The sequence below is a fragment of the Dipodomys spectabilis genome, unplaced genomic scaffold, assembly GCF_019054845.1.
Source record: "Dipodomys spectabilis isolate Male_0828 unplaced genomic scaffold, ASM1905484v1 ptg000001l, whole genome shotgun sequence".
NCBI lineage: Eukaryota > Metazoa > Chordata > Mammalia > Rodentia > Heteromyidae > Dipodomys > Dipodomys spectabilis.
Window position 1 is genome coordinate 23,314,897 of NW_024870678.1, and position 20,149 is coordinate 23,335,045.

The 20,149-nt window shown below is 42.4% G+C and overlaps 1 protein-coding gene across 1 annotated transcript in view; it reads right to left on the minus strand.

The window, feature by feature from the left end:
• The window catches only part of Il20ra (interleukin 20 receptor subunit alpha), a 34,681-nt gene extending 15,505 nt beyond the window's left edge, over nucleotides 1-19,176 (minus strand). The window contains exon 1 of the mRNA XM_042697254.1: nucleotides 19,078-19,176. The gene's annotated coding sequence lies outside the window, so the exon portion shown is untranslated. The remainder of the gene's footprint in view (nucleotides 1-19,077) is intronic.
• Between the last annotated feature and the right edge of the window lie 973 nt (nucleotides 19,177-20,149).

The window sequence follows — 20,149 nt, forward strand, 5'->3', positions numbered from 1 at the left end:
GGCTGGGAAGGTGGCTCAGTGGTAGAGCTTTGCCTTGCATGCATGAGGCCCTGGGTTCGATTCCTCAGCACCACATAAGCAAAAAGAAAAAAAAAAGCTGGAAGTGGCGCTGTGGCTCAAGTGGTAGAGTGCTAGCCTTGAGCTGAAGAGCTGAGGGACAGCGCCCAGGCCCCACAACTGGACCTCCCCCCAAAAAAGAAGAAAGAAAAAGAGCAGCAAGATATGCCCCAATCCAGTAGATGGAAGGAAATAATTAAAATTAAATCAGAATTAAATGAATTACAATCCAAAAAAACATAGAAAGAATCAATAAAACAAAGAGTTGGCTCTTTGAAAAAATTAACAAAATTGACAGACCCTTAGCAAATCTTATCAGAAAAAGAAGAGAACACACCCAAATAAATAAACTCAGAAATGAGAATGGAAACATCACCACAGAAACAACCAAAATTCAGAACATTATAAGGGAATACTTCTCAAAACTTTATGCTAATAAGTTTGAGAACTTGGCAGAAATGGACCTTTTCCTAGCAAATACTGACATGCTGAAACTAAACCAAGATGAGTTAAACCATCTTAACAGGCCCACATCAAGCATTGAAATAGAAACAGCAATAAGAGACCTCCCATCTAAGAAAAGCCCAGGACCAGATGGTTTTACAGTGGAATTCTACAAGGCATTCAAAGCAGAGCTCACACCAATACTCCTCCAACTCTTCAATGAAATTGAAAGTTCACTACTGAACTCATTCTAAGAAGCCATTCTAACCCTCATCCCAAAACCAGGCAGGGACTCACCAAAGAAAGAGAACTATAAACCCATTTCTTTGATGAACATTGATGCAAAACTTCTCAACAAAATTTTGGCCAATCGACTTCAACAATTCATCCAAAAAAACATACACCATGATCAAACAGGATTCATTTCAGGGATGCAAAGCTAGTTCAATATACGCAAATCAATTAATATAATTCATCACATCAACAGGAGCAAGGATAAGAAGCACATGGTTATCTCAATAGATGCAGAAAAAGCATTCGATAAGATCCAACACCCCTTTATGATGAAGGTTCTGAAAAAATTAGGAATCCATGGAACACTCCTCAATAAAATAAAGGCTGTATATGACAAACCTACAGCCAGCATTATACTTAATGGTGAAAAACTAAAGCCATTCCCTCTTAACTCAGGAACGAGACAAGGATGTCCACTCTCTCCACTTCTCTTCAATCTAGTATTAGAATGCCTAGCTATAAGACAAAATGCAAGCATAAAGGGGATCCAAATATGGAAAGAAGTAAAACTCTCCCTCTTTGCAGATGACATGATCTTGTATTTAAAGAATCCCACAAACTCCACTCCCAAATTAGTCAAGCTGATTCAAAACTTTGGCAAAGTAGCAGGGTATAAAATTAACTCTCAAAAATCAATGGCTTTTCTGTATGCCAACAATGAGAAAGTGTGGTTGAAATTAGGAAAGCAACTCCATTCGTAATAGCCCCACAATAAATAAAATACCTAGGAATTAACCAAAGAAATGAAGGACCTCTATGATGAAAACCTTAAAAACTTGAAAAAGGAAATCAAAACAGAACTTAGAAAGTGGCAAAAACTCCCATGCTCCTGGATTGGAAAGATCAACATTGTGAAAATGGCAATACTTCCCAAGGCTATCTACAAATTCAATGCAATACCTATCAATATTCCAACCTCATTCTTCAAGGAAATAGAAGAGGCAATCCAAAAATTCATATGGAAAAATAAAAGACCCCGAATAGCAAAAACAATCCTCAACAGAAAGAACAGTGCTGGAGGAATATCAATACCAAATTTCAAACTCTACTACAAAGCCATAGTAATCAAAACAGCTTGGTACTGGCACAAGAACAGACCTCAGGACCAATGGAATAGAATTGAAAATCCAGAAATGAACCTACAGACCATCTAATCTTTGATACGGGAGCTAAAAAAAATAGAATGGAAGAAAGACAGCCTCTTCAGTAAGTGGTGCTAGCAAAATTGGTTAGCTACTTGTAGAAAACTAAAGCAAGATCCTTATGTATCACCCTGCACCAGAATCAACTCTAAATGGATCAAAGACCTCGGAGTCAAAGCAGACACTCTGAAATCATTACAGGATGGAATAGGAGAAACCCTAGGACTCCTTGGCACAGCCTGAAATTTTCTTAATAGAGACCCAGAAACACAACAAATCAAAGAAAGGTTGGACAAATGGGATTGCATGAAATTGCAGAGCTTCTGCATGGCAAAGGACATAGCAAGATCAATAGAAAGCCCACAGATTGGGAGAAGATCTTCACTAGCCATATTACGGACAAGGGTCTCATATCTAAAATATACCTGGAACTCGAAAAATTAAATCCCCCAACAACAAATATTCAAAGAAACAACTGCCCAATAAATAAGTGGGCTAAAGACTTAAAGAGAAACTTCTCTGAAGAGGAAAGAAGGATGGCCAATAGACTTATAAAGAAATGCTCAACCTCCCTAGCCATAAAAGATATGCAAATCTAAACAACATTGAGATACCACCTCACCCCAGTTAGAATGGCTATAATCAAGAACTCTAATAACAACAGATGCTGGAGGGGATGTGGACAGAAGGGAACCTTACTGCATTGTTGGTGGGAGTGTAAACTTGTTCAACCTCTTTGGAAAGCAGTATGGAGGTTCCTCAAAAGACTCCACATAGAGCTCCCCTATGACCCAGCAATCCCACTTTTGGGCATTCACCCAAATGTTCACAAACAAGACTAAAGCTACCAGCACAACTATGTTTATTGCAGCATTATTTACCATAGCTAAGATCTGGAACCAACCCAGATGCCCCTCAGTAGATGAATGGATCAAGAAAATGTGGTATATATACACAATGGAATTGTATGCCTCCATCAGAAAGAATGACATTGCCATTTGTTAGGAAATGGAAAGACTTGGAAAACATTACATTAAGTGAAGTAAGCCAGGCCCAAAGAAACGTAGGTCCCATGGTTTCCCTTATTTGCAATAACTAGTATATGTCTGAGCCAAGCAGAAAAGGTCAGTAAAGTTGATGTTAGGGAATTGAACCCTAAGATATGTATTCAAATGGTTTTTTTCTTTCATGCGATTGTTTCTAACACATTTATAAGATTATTTCTTTGTTGCTTTGTATGGTATAATTTGTGGAGGGGAAGGGAAAAAACAAATCGTTTAAATAGGGATACAGGTGGACCCATTGCAACAATGAGATGTACAAGTCGTTAAGTTGAAAACGAACTTTACAACTTTGGTGGGGGAGGGGAAGAGGATTGGGTGGGAGGTGGGAGGAGGATGGGAAAGGATGGGAAGGGGAAACAAAGGAGGAGGCTACAATGCTTGATAAGAAATGTACTCATTATCTTGCCCATGTAATTGTAACCCCTCTGTACAGTATTTTCACAATAAAAAAAGAAAGAATTCAATGTATAGCGTACAAAATTAAGAAGAGTGAGGGAAGGGGTGGGTAATAAGAGATGAGTAAGAATGTTGAAGAGGGTGACATTGAATAAGATATTATATTCATAAACTGCTTTGGTACATGGCAACTCCTTTGTATAACTATTTTAAAAAGATAATAATGAAAGAACTAAAAATAATACACAGGGAAACCAATGAATGAAATAGGCCAATACAATTAAATATTGATATGTTTATATAATCACACTGTAAGGAAAATTGTGTCCTAGGAAACCAATTTGTAGAAACGCTCTGGAAGAAATGGTAAAGGATTGAAAACCTATCAAAACATTAGAAAAGGACATGGAGGATATATATATAGATTGAGCCTTTTATTTTGGTGTCCTGAGGATAGATCCAAGCCTTGGTCATGCTACACAAGCTCTCTGCCACTGAGCCACTTTCACACCCAAGGATGATCCTTGAATTAAAAAGAATGAAAAAGTTTTGTGGGAAATGTAAGAATCAAAATATTCATGTAACACACTGGAGAGACCAAAGCTCCCAAGTAATAATCAATCTGATTTTATGAATAACATATCTGAACATATGCATATTCTATAATTAGAATACCAGAAAATCTAGAGTCTTGATATTGCAAATCAAAACTTAGGATAAAATTTAGTTCAGTCTCTGAGTCCCTTCTTGGCTAAGACCTGTAATTCTTATGTAAATTAGAGGGAGCTAATGTCAGAGAAAGGAATTAACTTGGAGCTTGGGTAATCCTTTGCTAATATTAGAGATATATAATGTATTGTATTACCACAAGGCAAATACAAAAGAAAGAATGATTTTAAAATTAAGCTTTGCAATATGATCCTGATTCTGAGCAAAAGAAGCTCTTAACATCTAGGTGGTTGAGCCTTTGTGTGTGTGTGTGTGTGTGTGTGTGTGTGTGTGTGTGTGTGTGTGTGTGTGTGTGTGTGGTTTAGTTGTAATGTTTCCTGCATTTTACCTTGATCATTAAAAAGAAGAGAATTCTTAGTTTTATCTCTTCTTTTTTTGGAGCTTATCCTGGGCATCATCTCTGAGTTTTGTTTTGTTTTCCTCAAAGCTAGTGTTCTACCTCTGATCCACAGTTTCACTTACAGCTTTTTTGGTGGTTAATTGGAGATATGAGTCTCTTGGACTTTCCTGCCCTGGCTGGCTTTGAAATGCACAGTTAAAGATTACAGCTGTAGGGCTGGGAAGGTGGCTCAGTGGTAGAGTGCTTGCCTTGCATGCATGAGGCCCTGGGTTCGATTCCTCAGCACCACAGAAGCAGAAAAAGCCCAAAGTGGTGCTGTGGCTCAAGTGGTAGAGTGCTGAAGAGGTGAGGGACAATGCCCAGGTCAAGATTTCAGGCCCCATGACTGACAAAAATAAAAATAAAAAGATTATAGGAGTGGCCACTATCTTGGCCTCAGTTTTAAGAAGAAAGTGAGATACTCAAAGAGACACATTGTTAACCCAACTTCTCACTGGTGTTCAGCATGCGTTTGGTATGTGTGTGGTCAGAGTACAACGAGTCTCAAAAAGCTACAACCAGCCATATATCTTTGCTTTTGATTCTTCTAGCTTTTGGGCTGTATCGTGTATTAATTAGTATTGGCACATTCTGGAGAACATATAAACCAATCATTTGCACTGATTCAATACTGCTTTGTGTTATTATTAGGTCCTAATTTTTTAAACCAGATTTTTGAAGTCGGCACTGAAGACTGTAATAATTGTCAACCCTTTGTAGCTTTAAAATGCAACCCCACATTTTTAGATGATCCTAATATGTGCAGAGTAGTTAGCATCTTGCAGGAAATAAAATAAAAATAGTGCATTAAAATATCATAGATGGAAGACATTGCCAAAACATGGCTTTTTAGAACTGATAAGGAGATGAAATATTCTGGTTTGTTGCAACATGAATTTGGAGATAGAAATCACAAGTAGTTTTAGATATTAGAATCCAGACATGTTTTCCCAATGTTTAAACTACACAGATATCTTCTATAGCACTGATTTCTTTCTTTCTTTCTTTTCTTTCTCTTTCATTTCTCTTCCCTCTCTCTCCTCCCTCCTTCCTTCCCTCCCTCCCTCCCTCCCTCCCTTCTTTTTTTTCTTTCTTTCTTCTGGCAGTACTGTCATTTGAACTCAAGCTTTTATACTTGCTAGGTTGCTTTTTCACTTGAGCCTCACCTCCAGCCCTGCTTTTTGCTGATTACTTTGGTGATAGAGTCTCATAAACATTGGTACCCAGACTGGCTTCAAATTGTGATTGTTTGGATCTCTGCCTTCTGACTAGCTAGGATTACAGTTGTGTGCCATCTGTGCATAGTGGATAAATGTCAGCAGGAAAGTATATCAGTTTTGGATCATCTCTTCAATGAATCAGGTGTTATCTAATGGCAGGCTTATAAAGAGCAAAGTAGGCCAATCTTATCTCTGCCTCTCCCCAGGATACTCAGTCTGTTCTCTTTATTGTAACACAATCTGCTTATTTCCCAGCCCCCCTGTCCTTTTTATTAAATCAGAGCAAATTAAGCCATTATTCTCATTTGCCTTGATTCAGGTACAAGCCATTTTGTCTCTTGTTTAGTAAATATTTTGTTTCAAAAATAGATATGGATCACCTTTGGTGGGTTGGCAGTAACTTGGCTATCTGCATCAGTTTTAATTTTTTTTGTTGATTATGGAATTCTATGATTTGCTTTAATCAGTGGGAATAATGGCTTTTACTACAGTGAGAGTTGGCCATTCTTCAGAACTATAAGAATTCTCACAAAGTTGACTCCCTGCCTCCGTGGACTAGCTCTTGTGTCAGTAAAATCTAGAAGGTCTTTGGTATGATTAAAAATGACAAGCTAACTGCTGGGCACTGATGGCTCATGCCTGTAATCCTAGCTATTCAAAAGGCTGAGAATCTCTAATTAACCACCAAAAAGTGGTTAAAAAGTGGCGCTATGGCTCAAATGATAGAGTGCTAGCCTTGACGCTCTCTCTCTCTCTCTCTCTCTCTCTCTTACACACACACACTCACACACACACACACACACACACACACACACACACACACACACACACACACAAGCTAGCTAACTGCCAGTGGCTTATGTCTATAATCCTTGCTCTTCAGGAGGCTGAGAGCTGGAGATTTGAGGCCAGCTGAATAGAAAAGTAACTAGCCCAAAGTAAGCCTGGCTCAAGTGAAAGAGCACCAGACTAGCCAGGATGAGGACCTGTGTTCCAATCCCAGCACTTCTTTTTTATTTTATTTTATTTATTTTTTTTGTGAACATACTGTACAGAGGGATTAAAATTACATGGGCAGGATAATGCGAACATTTCTTATCAAGCATTGCAGCCTCCTCCTTTGTTTACCCTTCACATCCCTTCCCAGCCTCCACCCCCCCTCCCAGCACTTCTTAAAAAACAGATAGCTCAAGAAGTTCTGTTTTAATAATGGCTAGAGTGTGTACATCAAACTCAACTTGCACCACATTTAAGAATACACATATATATAGTTGGTAGGAGGTAAGTTGGCTAGTATAGGAGAAAATAGTTGCTAGCATTTGCTGAATCCTTCAGTCAGTGTGGATCTACATGGGAAGGAGTCAGTAAATGTTAGGGAGTCACCCAATCTTCACAGCAGCCCCATAGCAGTTATCTTTGCATTCGGCTGCACTGCATAGATAAGGAAATAAGCACTGCAAAGCTGTATAAGCTCATGCTGGGTCAGAACAATTTTTAAAAACACCATTGAGGTTTAAATTCAGGGTCTTAAGCTTGCTAGGCAGACCTCCACCATCTGAGCCACCCCCTCAGCCCTTTTGCTTTAGATTATTATCTTTGGTGCGCAGATGGCAGTTATGAGACTTGAACCAAGGGCAGAACCCTGCCCCTAAGCATTTTTGTTCAAGGCTGATGCTCCACTACTTAAGTGACAGCTCTACTTCTGGCTTTTTTAGTATTTTACTTGGACATAAGAGTCTTACTGACTTTGCTGCCCAAGCTGGCTTTGAACTACTATCTTCAGATCTCAGATTCCTGAGTAGCTAACATTGCAGATATGAGCCACCAGTGCCTAGCTTTTAGATTATTACTAGATAAGGTCTTGTTTTATGCTCAGGCTGGTCTGAAACCTCTGCCTTCCTACTTCGTCTCTTGGGTAGCTGAGATTATAGAACTAAAGCATACCATACCTGTTCATTGAGATGCAGTCTTGGTAACTTTTTGCTAGTACTGGCCTCAAATTGTGATTTGCCCCATCTCTACCTCTGGGTAGTTAGGATTGCAAGTATGTGCCACCACTCTAGCCTAGGACATACACCTTTAACCTCCTGACTCATCTGCTACCCTTGCACATTAATTATAATCTAAACAAACACAAGGCAAGGCTGATGGGAAAACTTATATTATTCTAAGATATTAATATATAAAATAATCTAAGAATTAAATATACTCGATACCGATCTGGCATCAAATTCCTTTTGAATCCTACCACTTCTTATAGTAGAAAGGCCTTTCCTTTCTCCTCTAGAGTATTTTCTGTTGTTTCCCTCCATACCTGGTTCTCAAGCATGCACGCACAAATTCCACTCAGTTTCCAGACACATTCCCCAGCCAATGATGTGACAGCAAAATAAGGGCTCCTAGATCTTCCAGTCTAGTCTGGTTTCTTTCAAGTTTGTGAGTATTAGACTGCTGTTCATTTGAAACCAGCATAAATCTTAGGGAAGATGGACAAACCTTAGATAGATGGACATGTTTCACCTTTGCCTTGAACCTTTACTCATGGTAGTGTATACCAGAGTCAATCCTATCTATGACATGGTAGTGTATACCAGAGTCAATCCTATCTAGGAAAACCTTAACACCGAGGGCACCATGCCCAACTTGGCCCAGGGAAAGACTCCAGATTCTCTAGTCATTGAAAAATCTGGGAAAGACTGGACATTTCAAACTCTCCAATAAAGTAATGATGCCTGTCAGCAGGGGGGCACCATGAGTCTGCATATTCACAGTGAAGGGGAGAAAGACTGGATGGACCCTAGAACAGAAGTGGAAAGTGATCCAATGAAACAACCTCAGAATGGGGAGGGATTGGGCCAGAATGTCGGCTTGGAGACAGCCATGGGCTGGAGCAGAGCCTAAGGAGCAGAGCTGTACCTGGCTCTGAGCTCCTTCCCTTCCTTCCCTCCCTCCCTCTCTTCCTTCCTTCCTTCCTTCCTTCCTTCCCCCTGCCTCCTTCTCTCTCATTCTTTTTGCAGCAACAGGATTGAACTCTGGGGCCTTTTGGCTTGCTAGCAAGCATCTACCCCTTGAATCACATTCATCATCCTTTTGCTTTGTTTGCTTTTCACATAACTTTGGTTTTCACTAGTTTTGCCCAAATGGCTTCAAGCTTGATCCTCCTGCCTCCTCCTTCTGAGTAGATGGGATGACAGGTTTGTGCCACCTCATCTGGCCTCTTTTATCTGTTTTCATGACTCAAAAGAATGATAAAATAAGAATTAGCATTCTTTTTAAAGGAACAAAATGACCAAGTTAAATTAAAGAACAACAACAAAATAATTTGGCCAAGCACCCAGTGGTGGCTCAAGCCTATAATCCCAGCCTATAATCCTCAGGTCTCTTGTGGTTCAAAGTCAGCCCAGGCAGGAAAGTTTGTGAGACTCTTATTTCTAACTTATTGCCAAAATGTCAAAAGTGGAGCAGTGTTAGCCTTGAGCAAAAAAGCTCAGGGACAATGCCTAGGCCCTGAGTTCAAGTCCCAAGATCAGCATGTGCAAGTACACACACTCTAAGGTAAACAATTCGATCATTCGTATTCTCTGGTTTTAAAGATAATGCAGAAATGTTTGACATTTTAGGCAACATTTCTAATTTGAAATCTATAAAGACACTGCTAAATAAACATTGTCATTTTGATAAGTCATTTTTCCAATCTGGTATTATTGATAAGATAATCTAACCAATATCAAAGTGAAATTAAGTCATTCCTACCTTGTTATCAGGATTCACATGACAATTTATGGGTTAGAAAGAAGCATCTTTGCTCCCATTGATTGATGGCCTGTGAGCACAGCTCTGACTCTGGGATCCTTCCATACCAAAGTTTTTGTTTTTGTTTTGGTCCTGGAGCTTGAACTCTGGGTCTGGGCACTGTCCCTCAAATCTTCAGCTCAAGGCTAGTACTCTACCAGTACTAGAGTACTAACCACAGTGCCACTTCTGGCTTTTACTATGTATGTGGTGCTGAGGAATCAAACCCAGGAGCTCATGCATGCGAGGCAAACACTCTACCACTGAGCCACCTTCCCAGCCCCCCATACCAGAGTTTTATCTGCTCTTTTAAGCCTTTGCAATTTTGGTGCCCTGTGCCTGCACTCTCTCAAAAGGCAAGATTCCTTCTTCCTCTATGTGTGAGCATCACTGATTGAACATATTGGCCTGTTTTATTTTTGTCAGTATGATCACCGAGTACTGTTGTGTAGGGGAAGAGTGGTTCAGGGAAGTGAGGATTCTTGACTTCAGACGTCTGGGTAGGAGCCTGGTCTTTGAAGAGAAAGTGGAACTCTTAAGACTCAGGAAAGGGGAGGAATGCTGCATTCCTTTAGAGGGTTTCTGACAAAATCAGCTCTAGGTCCTTTTGAGTGGTAAAAATGGCTTCTGTCTCAACCAAGCTGTGAAAGACCATTAAAGATGTGTTCACAAGGTGAACTTCCTTGCCAGGTGATGAGAGGTGACATATCTCATGAACTGAAGCATTTAGATTTGTATCTGTTCTCAGGATTTATTTCTCTTTTGTTATACTTCGGTGCTGTGAACTGAATCTGTGCATCACCATTCACATGTTCAACTCTAAAGGCCAGTGTAGTGATCTGTGGACGTGGTGCCTTTGAGAGTTAACAAGGTCATTAGGGCAGAGCCTCATGTATAGAATCAGCAGCCTTTCCCAGAGAAATCTATCCTCCCTTCTACCATGTGAAAAGACAGATCAACCATGAACTTGGAAGTCGAGTCAGGCTAGAAACCATGTCTAGTGGTGCCTAGATCTTGAACTTCTCCAAGTCTGTGAAAAATGGATTTCCATTGTTTATGAGCCCTCAGTCTGTGGCATTCCATCATAGAAGCCTCAGCAGATACAACTTTTGGCCTTTGGGAGAGTCTTCTAGTAGCTTCATCACCAACAGTAGGAAGTACTGAGTATTCTTGGGTTCTTCCAGTAGGAAGAGAAAGAAAATGGGAAAATGAGATTTAACATGAGTGAGTCAAAGCAACTTTGTTGGTGGAGTTTTATAAAATGTGACTGCTTCACTAGTTCTAAGTGATACCTTTGAATACAGAACTTTAGGTAGACCAAAATGATAGGTGAGACTTCTCTAATGGTCTCAAGGTTAAAATCAAAGTATCTAAGTAAGCTGCAGTTTTCATTTTATTACTGAGCATAAAAGGTTATTCTGCAGAAAAGGACTATGCATGGATGTGTGCCTGCTGAACACACCTCAAAAAGGGGTGAGGTTCTGGGAGAGAGCTCACAAGGAGGAAGGGAAACCAGCTTCTGTGGTTTCCCACACCTCTCTCCTGGGGGCTGGGGCATTCTGACTTTCCAGTTAAGGAGAGTGTGTTCGTCACCCAGTGGCACAACAACCAGATCACAAGACAGAACAGCCAAGTGCATCCACTTATGAGAACTTCCTCTTTGGGACTATTCAAGTTACTCAAGTTCATGACTAAGAAGGGAAACCTTAGTATTGAGAGCATGTTGCCCTGCCTTACCCAGAGAAAGTCTCTGGATTCCCTAGCCCACTCTGCCCTCTAGACTGCAGCCGTGGAGGCTCTGAGCTGTTTAACATAGCAGCATCATGTCTTGCAGAGCCTTTGTAGCCACAATGTTTGACAAATAGATACTTTGGAACTGGGCTAATTGGGGACCCATGGGGGCATATAGCAAGTATGGAAATGGGACAGGAGCCAGAATCCCATGAGCATCTCCATTTGAGTAGGACAGCTGGAATCATCAATTCTTTTTTTTTTTTTTTTTAGGGGATGGGGTCCTGGTCGTGGGGCTTGAACTCTGGGCCTGGGTGCTGTCCTTCAGCCCTTCAGTTCAAGGCTAGCACTCTACCACTTGAGCCACAGTGCCACTTCTGGCTTTTTACCCCCTGCTTATGTGGTGCTGAGGAATCGAACCCACCATGCTTGCCTCATGCATGCAAGGCAAGCACTCTACCACTGCGCCACCTTCCCAGCCCCACCAAATCTTTATAGTTAGAAATCACCTAGGCAGGAATCCCTGCTGCCCGCTCTCCCCACCCCCTCCAGGGTGGGGGTCAAGGTGGAGGGTGGAGATGAGGAAGTGCTTTTGAGTAAGAGACTGCCACCCCAGGAAAGTGATTGCTGCTTATTCCAAGCATATTTCTCAGTGGCAAAATACCTTAATAGGCTTGGAAGTAAAACATACCTTCCACCCTTGGGTGAGTGTGCTACAGTGGGAAATGAGATTAAAAAGAGCTGAAGTACAGAAAGTACCAGAGGGTGATTAGCCAATTTCAGGAAGTCAAAGTCATAAATAACTACATCCTAATCCTCCAGGAAGAGCAAAAACATGCATGACTGCCTTCAGTAGATTATCTTAATGTGGGTTTAACTTCATCACACTGGAAGCAAAGACACATTTTCTTCTGTCTCTTTTTCAAGAAACCATGACTCTTGAAAAAAAATATGAACTGTCCTCCCTTCTTCCTAATTGTATATTAAGCACCCTTGAAATGGAAAAATCTAAATAGCGCTTAGAACATGATTCAGCAACCACTTACCTGAGAAGCAAGATCATAATGGCTAAAAGGAGAAAATAGGGTTTGGTGCCAACTTATTGCACTTGATTTCCTCCCTTGCTACCATCCCCACTGATTAGCTGCTTACATACTTATTTTGCTGCCTCCATTTCTCTGGGATGTCGATAACCTAGTATTCTGCCACCAATCCTTTCCTGTTGGTTTCTACCAGTTGTTACGTGAAAGATGTGAGAGAGGTTTTGGAGACACGCTGGAACCTACTCTGTCCCACCATGAATTACATGCGTGCCCTTAAGATACTTACTAACTGCTGTGTCTCCGTCTCCTTATTTGGCAAATCAAATAAGATTTCCTGTCTCTTAAGCTTGTTGGAACAATTAAATCAGATTGTTTATACACAGCTCTTGGTTCAGCACTTGGTACAAAGAAAGACCTCAATGATTGTTACCTTGGCATAACCACCCTTACTGTTCTTTTTGTGCTATTCTCATTTTACAGCTGAACAGAGGAAACTTAGGGAGGTTGGATGGCTCAGTCCCTTTGGCAGATGCTCCATCCTAAGCATTCTGAGTATAGCAGGGAAGTCTCTGCTGGAACACTCAGCTATTGCATCTAGGAAGTGCTCCAGAGAGCAGGGCTGTGGAGAAGAAGGCATTACGCAACCATTACGTTTAGCTTGCTATGGATAGAAGAAATCCAGTGAAGGAAAGCAACTACTTATTCTGTGAAGCTTTTCCTGGTGGAACTTTGCACAGTCCTATCGTTCATTTGATGGAGAATGACAGGGCACCTATGATTGTTTGGAAACAGAAATTATGGGATGATTAGAGACAGAAGCATATAGAAGGCCAAGTGCATTTCCTGAGTTAAGCACATGACCCATTAGTATACACTTCATCAGCCAGGAACATGCATGTTTATTTGAATAAGTGATGCATAAATCATGCAGGAAAATCAATGCTATTTCTTTATGACCACACCTCAGTATGTATGTCTATGTGCCTAAACACGTTCGTATCTATTTTGCTGTTGATGCTTGCTAGTAAGACTTCAAAACAGAGACTAATTGTCACAATAAATACATTGAAGTTTATCCACCAAGGAGAGTGTGAGATTGATTCCTTTCAAATCTAGTGTTTTCAGAAGTAGTTTATTAACATGCTGATGATCCAATCTCATTTTTATATTGCTCTTTGCCTTATCTCAACACAGAATTTTTTCAGCTTGATCCCCCAAGGTGGGTTGGAAGTCGTTTTGAAAGCTTGTAAAAATAGAATTCACTTCCCAAAGATTGTTTGCCACTGACCCACCAGTAGAGCCAGGCTCTACTGCAACACTGATAAAAAGAAATAGTTTGAGAAAGTCATTGTTGTGAGATGCATACCTACATACCTGCATACGTGCATACCTGCCCAAAATGCCTGCTTAGAAGATGCTATTATTTCTGTGGACATGCCAGCTCTGTTGTTGATTCATGAACCAGTCTCACCATACAAGAAGGACAGTCATCTCTTATGACAGTCTTCCCTGCCCTTTGAGAAATGAAGCCTTTGAAAAGTAGATTTGAAAGTGGCCTGTTTCTTCTACTATTTGATAATATGCCTCAGAAAGAAAAGCATAAAAGAAAAAACTCGATCAAGAACAAGTCACTGAAGTATTGGAAAGAATTGCAATTAAAACTCCAAGTTCAGTCGATAGATATTTATTAAATATCAACCTACACGTTTCATTTTACTTTTCAAATTATTCCCGTAAGTTGTACTTCTTTCTCTACTCCCAGAGGCGATACAATTCTTCCAGTGATATGTCTATTGCTTTGAAAAAAATCCAGAAACTTGACAAGATAAAAAGGTGAAAAGGAATTAACACAAAGAAAAGTAAAGGAACCTTAAAACAATTGCATATTGGAGATTTGAAGTAAAATGATAACTGCTGGTTAAAAGAGCAGTAGAGAGGGAGAGAGGGAGGAAAATGAAGGATTGGCCTTGCTTTATTCAAAGAATTACAGCGAAGAATGCCAACAGCTTGTGAGCTTTCAATCCAGAGGTGGCCTGAGCATCCTTAACCTGAAAATCTGAATCTGAAATGCCACAAAATTGCAAACTTTGCATGTGCACATGATGCTGAGTGGTTCATGTCTCAAGTAATAAGTTGCAGTTACAATGTAAATACATTAAAATATTACATAAAATTATCTTCAGGCTATCTGTATATAAAACAAAAATGAGATTTGTGTTTAGACTTGGGCTCCATATCCCATAGCCATTTCATTTTTGTTGGTCCTGGGGCTTGAACTCTGGGCCTGGGCATTGTCCTTCAGCTCTTCAGCTCCAGGCTAGTGCTCTACCACTTGAGCCACAGCACCACTTCTGGTTTTCTGGTGATTAATTGGAGATAAGGTCTCACAGACTTTCCTGCCTGGGCTGGCTTTGAACTGTGATCTTCAGATCTCAACCTCCCGAGAAGCTAGGATTACAGGTGTGAGCCACCAGTGCCTGGCTCCCATGGCCACTCTTGTATGTGCATTTTTTTAAACTAAAAAGGCTTATGGAAAGCCAGATTCAGTGGCTCATGCTACTAGCTACTTAGGAAACTGAAAGCAGGAAAAATCAAGATTTAGGTCAGCTCCGGCAAAAGTTCTTCAGACCCTGTTGCAACCAATAAAAAGAAGAGCACTTTGGTATGTGTGTGTAATCCCAGCTATGTGGAATATGAGAATCACAGTCCTGGCCAGACAGGGCAAACAAAAAGACACTACCTCAAAAAATAATAAGAGTGAAAAGGGCTGGGCATAACTCCAGTGATCATTCACCTGCCTAGAAAGAACCAAGTCCTGAGTCCAAACCTCAAACTGTCTTCCTTTTTAGTTTTTGTAGACCGTCTTGCTATGTAGCCCAGATTAACCTTGAACTATGTAGCCCAGATTAACCTCAGCTTCCAAGTGCTGGAGTTTCAGCAGTATGCCACAATGCCCAGCCAATATTTTTTAATTACATAAAATTATTAAAATTACATATACCTATATTCCAAAATATGAAAAGCTGAAAAACTCTAGAATTGGAAACACTTCTGGTCCTAAGCACTTCAGATCAGGATCCCTCAACCTATAAGTGTTTCAGTCAGTTGATAAATGGCGGCAATGCTATTTAGCAAAGAATAAACGAGCTTGAGACACTGAAAACAGAGTAGCTCTTTCCCTCATGACACATATTTCTACGGGGCCTCTTCATTCATGAAGATTACATGTTGCTGAGACCACCTTTCCTTGATTCTTATATTTATTTATTTACTTTGCACTTTCATTTGAGACATTATTTTCCTTATGAAGGATAGTCATAAAGACAAAAGAAACAGATGGGTAAGATTTAATTTTATGAATCTCTTGACAAAAGAGTTAGTCATTGGTGAACTCCAAGAAATGGTTATGTTTCTTTTTAGAGGGGAGGAGTAAAGGAAGGTTAAGTAAAATTTAAATTTGATCACTGGATCCATCCATGGGTGCTTTGAATGGTGTTTAACTCTCTACTTTCAATGCGTATTCAATCTTGTCTTTCTCTCCATTCCTGCCAGCATCCCATCTATCTTTCTGCAATTACTTCCCATCCAAATAGTTGCTATTCATTGAAAGCATTTGCTGCCCATTATTACTCACATCAACTATTATTGTAAAGATAACCAGCATTGCCATCAGTAACAAATATGGCCATGACACAGGAAAATGGGAGAAAGGCCGTGGCATGGGAAGTGATTGTCCACAGAGAGGCACTGGGAGAGGAGGGGCTGGAACTTCCACCTCTGACTTCCTGTCCGCCATATTGCCCCCTTTTCCTTGGCATCCTAGGCTGCAAGGACTTTATTGAGAGACTAGATCACAAAAATAGAAAGGCAAGCCTTAGGGGAAAGGTATTTACAACATGCATAATTTCTCAATGCTAATACTCACCATTGTAACAAATTCTTTCAAACCAGTTAAATATACAATAAAAGAAAACCTAACTGAAGCCAATCTAGCCAAGAAATTTGAACAGGTCAATGACAAAAGGTGATATCTAAATGGTAAATACATTTACTAAAAAGTCTCATGTCATTATTCCTCAGAAAGATGCAAATGAAAACCCCAATGGATATCACTGTATGCCCTAATAAAATGGATAAAACTAGGAGGCATTTTGAACAATAAGTCAACATTGTGTTTCCTCTTAATTCTCAAGGAAGTGATCAAGAGAATCTTTTTCTGTTTATTGTTGGTTTAGATGGCAGCAAATGGCAGCCATCAGTTTCTATGGCTGTCTCTCCTCTATACAAGTAGATACTTGGGTGGTTTTCTTGATAGCCTCTTCAAGTTTGGACCGTGCTTTGAGAAAGCCAGGTAAGTAAATACTATAAGATGAACAAGGATTCTTTATGTCACCCAGGCCCTGTAGTAAGCTGGCTGGAAGAGGCCCTGTAGTTTGCCACAAATATAAAAAGGGAGTGGCCAGGATGAAAGCAGAGCTGCAGTGAAGACGTGACTCACAGGGAAGAGTCACAGGCACCTGTGGCAGCTCCCCAGGGCTGCCACAGTGTGCCACAAGCTGGGTGGCTCAGAGCAGCATCATTGTATTTGCTCACTATTCTGGAAGTTAAATGTCTCAAATAAAAGTGTCTTCAGAGCTGTCGTCTCTCAGAAGGTTTTTAAGGACGGCTCCTTCCTTACCTCTTCCAAGTTCTGGGGTATGGATAGGGGTCTTAGATGATCCTTGACATGTGGTAGCATAACTCACCTATTTGTCTACTTCTGTCTTTTTTTTTTTTGGTTGGTCGTAGGGCTTGAACTCTGGGCTTGGGCACTGTCCCTGCGTTACCACTTGAGCCACAGCGCCACTTCCGGTTTTCTAGTGGTAAGAGTCTCACAGACTTTCCTGCCCGACTGGCTTTGAACCAGGGTCCTCAGATCTCCGCCTCTGGAGTAGCTAGGATCACAGGCATGAGCCCCTGGCACCCGGCTCTACTTCTGTCTTCACATGACCTGGATCCCTCTCTTCTTGTAGGAACTCTAGTCCACTCTAATTCTGAGATGATTGCATCAGGAAACCATCAACTAATTACATCTGTAAAGGACATACTCTGAGGTTGTGGACAGACACAACTATATACATATGTATATACACACACTCACACACACATATATACATTTGAGATACTGTTGGATGTAATGTTGCATTGACAATATTGGACCTTCTCCAGAAACAATGCAGAGCCTGGGCCAGTCAAAGCATCCTCCTAGCTCTTGTTCATTGAGCAGAAACTTGAAAGAACTACATTGACTCAGGAAGTGGGAGATAGCACCTCTAGTAGAAACCACAGCATGACGTGACTGCCTTTCAGGACCGTCTGTGGTTTGAAGCTGTGTGGCAAAGAGCCACAGGCCAAAGTGACAGAGGCTGCTGGTGACCCGGGGGTCAGTCTGAGCCACAGACAGAGCTCCTGACTCCCCGCCTCGATTGTCACAGGACTACATGGGTTCCACGACAGCTTTTCTCCCACATTCACCCGGGCTATTCATTTCTAAATCTGAGCCAAGTGTATACAGGCTACAGCATTCTGAGAAGCTATGTGGTGGTTGTCTCTAATCAAAAGCTTAACCAGATTCCAGATACCTTGCTTTTTTGAAAAGTTCATTTTTACACATATGCCAAAAATACAGAAGAAACGGGCTGGGAAGGTGGCTCAGTGGTAGAGCGCTTGCCTTGCATGCCTGAGGCCCTGGGTTCAATTCCTCAGCACCACATAAGCAAAAAGAAAAAAGCCGGAAGTGGCGCTGTGGCTCAAGTGGTAGAGCGCTAGCCTTGAGCTGAAGAGCTGAGGGACAGCACCCAGGCCCAGAGTTCAGGCCCCATGACCGGACCCCCCCCCAAAAAAAAATTACAGAAGAAACAAAAGAGAAATGATCATGAATCGCCCCGTTTTACTGGTTTCCAATAAAGACTATAAACTTTTTTTTTTTTTTGGTCAGTCGTGGGGCCAGAACTCTGGGCCTGGGCGCTGTCCCTCAGCTCTTCAGCTCAAGGCAAGTGCCCTACCATTTGAGCCACAGCGCCACTTCTGTTTTTTTTTTTCTTTGTTTCTGCTTCTGTGGTGCTGAAGAATCGAACCCACGGCCTCATGCATGCCAGGCAAGCGCTCTACCACTGAGCCAGCTTCCCAGCCCGAGTCTACAAACTTAAATAAGCAAAGAAAGCCTCCTCCATGACTGGATGGAATAACTCTGAAGTTTAGTTTTTATTTTCTCTCAAAAACCAACGAGCACCTGTCTGTACCTGGCTGCTACGCGAAGGAAAAGCAGTGCACGGGACTGGGGGTTCTGGGGCACGGGGTGCGGGGGGGGGGGGGGGGGGGGAGGGGGGCGGTCTTTGAAGCAGTTGCTCTCACCTTGTGTTCCCTTCCGAGCCCACCCTTTCCCAGAGTTTGGCTTTTGTAAGCGCAAACCTCACTTGGCACCTGGCACAAGATCACAGGCCCCCCGGGTCTGCGCGCTGGCGGCCGGGGCAAGCTGGCCAGGCACGGTCGGCCACCGTGGGTCGCCATCACCGGCCGCTGTCACCTGCCACAGGTGGTAGCGCTCAGAGCCACCACTGCCCAACCTCCCCTCCCATCTCCCATCCTCTCCTGGAGCCGCGCAAACCTGAACTTGAACCTAGGCGCCCAGGGTGACAGGTTTCTCTCCACACGCCCAAAAACCAGCCCTGAAGGAGGCTGGACGCGCAGTGCCCGGCGGGCCGCAGGTTCGCGTCCTGTCCCGCCCCAGGTGGCGCGACCACCTACCTGCGCGTCCCCACGAAGGCGCGGCCACCAGCAGGAGCAGAAGCCGAAGCGCCTGGCGCCCTGGCGCCGGGGTTCCCGGGGCGCGCTCAGGGGCGGCGGGGCTGGCTCTCATATCAGGGACACCAGGCTGCAAAGGACGCCCCCTGCTCAGACGGTGGGCCAGTGCACGGAACCCCTGGGGCGCGTGGGATCCGCCCCCGGGGGCCAAGGTCCGCGCAGAACCAGGTGGCAGCGCGGGGGCGGCTTCGCGCAGCCGTATAGTCTCAGCCACTCCGGGTTTCAGTTTGGAGAGACCGCGAGCGGTTCCACCCCCCTCCCCCAGGTTGCCCACAGGTCACCACTGCGCAGGTGACAGCTCACTCCAGGAGGGAGTTGACCGCGCGGTGAGAGCTGCTGTCTGGTATTGAGGTTTATCTGGAACGTTGATCTGAATAAGCAAACCAGATTTTATTACAGAAGGAATCAAATGGAAGACTGACATTGCAGCCATTCCCCAGAGGACTGGAGGCCTTGTGCCATACACTGGACTGGATCAAGTCCAGTCAGAGCCGCCTTCAGTTTTAGGTGTGGTTCCATTTTACAACAGTCCGGAGGTCCCCCCGGGGCTGGGCCAGTGAGCACTTGCACGCAAGGCCAGATCTAGGTCCGTGCCCTTTATAATGGGAAAAAAAGGAAGAAAGGAAGGAAGAAGAAAGACAGAGTGAAAAACAAAGAAAGAGAGAAAGAGAGAGGAAAAGAAAAGAAAGAAAGAGAAAGAATTTAAGAAGAAAAGGAAAGGAAGAAAGGAAAGAAAGCTAAGAGAGAAAAGAGAGGGGAATAATTTGTGGAGGGGGAGGGGAATAACAAATCGTTTAAATAGGGATACAGGTGGACCCATTGCAACAATGAGATGTACAAGTCGTTATGTCGAAAAACGAACTTTACAACTTTGGTTGGGGGGCGGTAGGGGAGCTGGGGGGGGGGTAGGGGTGCTGGGTGGGGCGGGGAGGATGGGATGGGAAGGGGAAACAGAGGAGGAGGCTACAGTGCTTGATAAGAAATGTACTCATTATCTTGCCCATATAATTGTAAC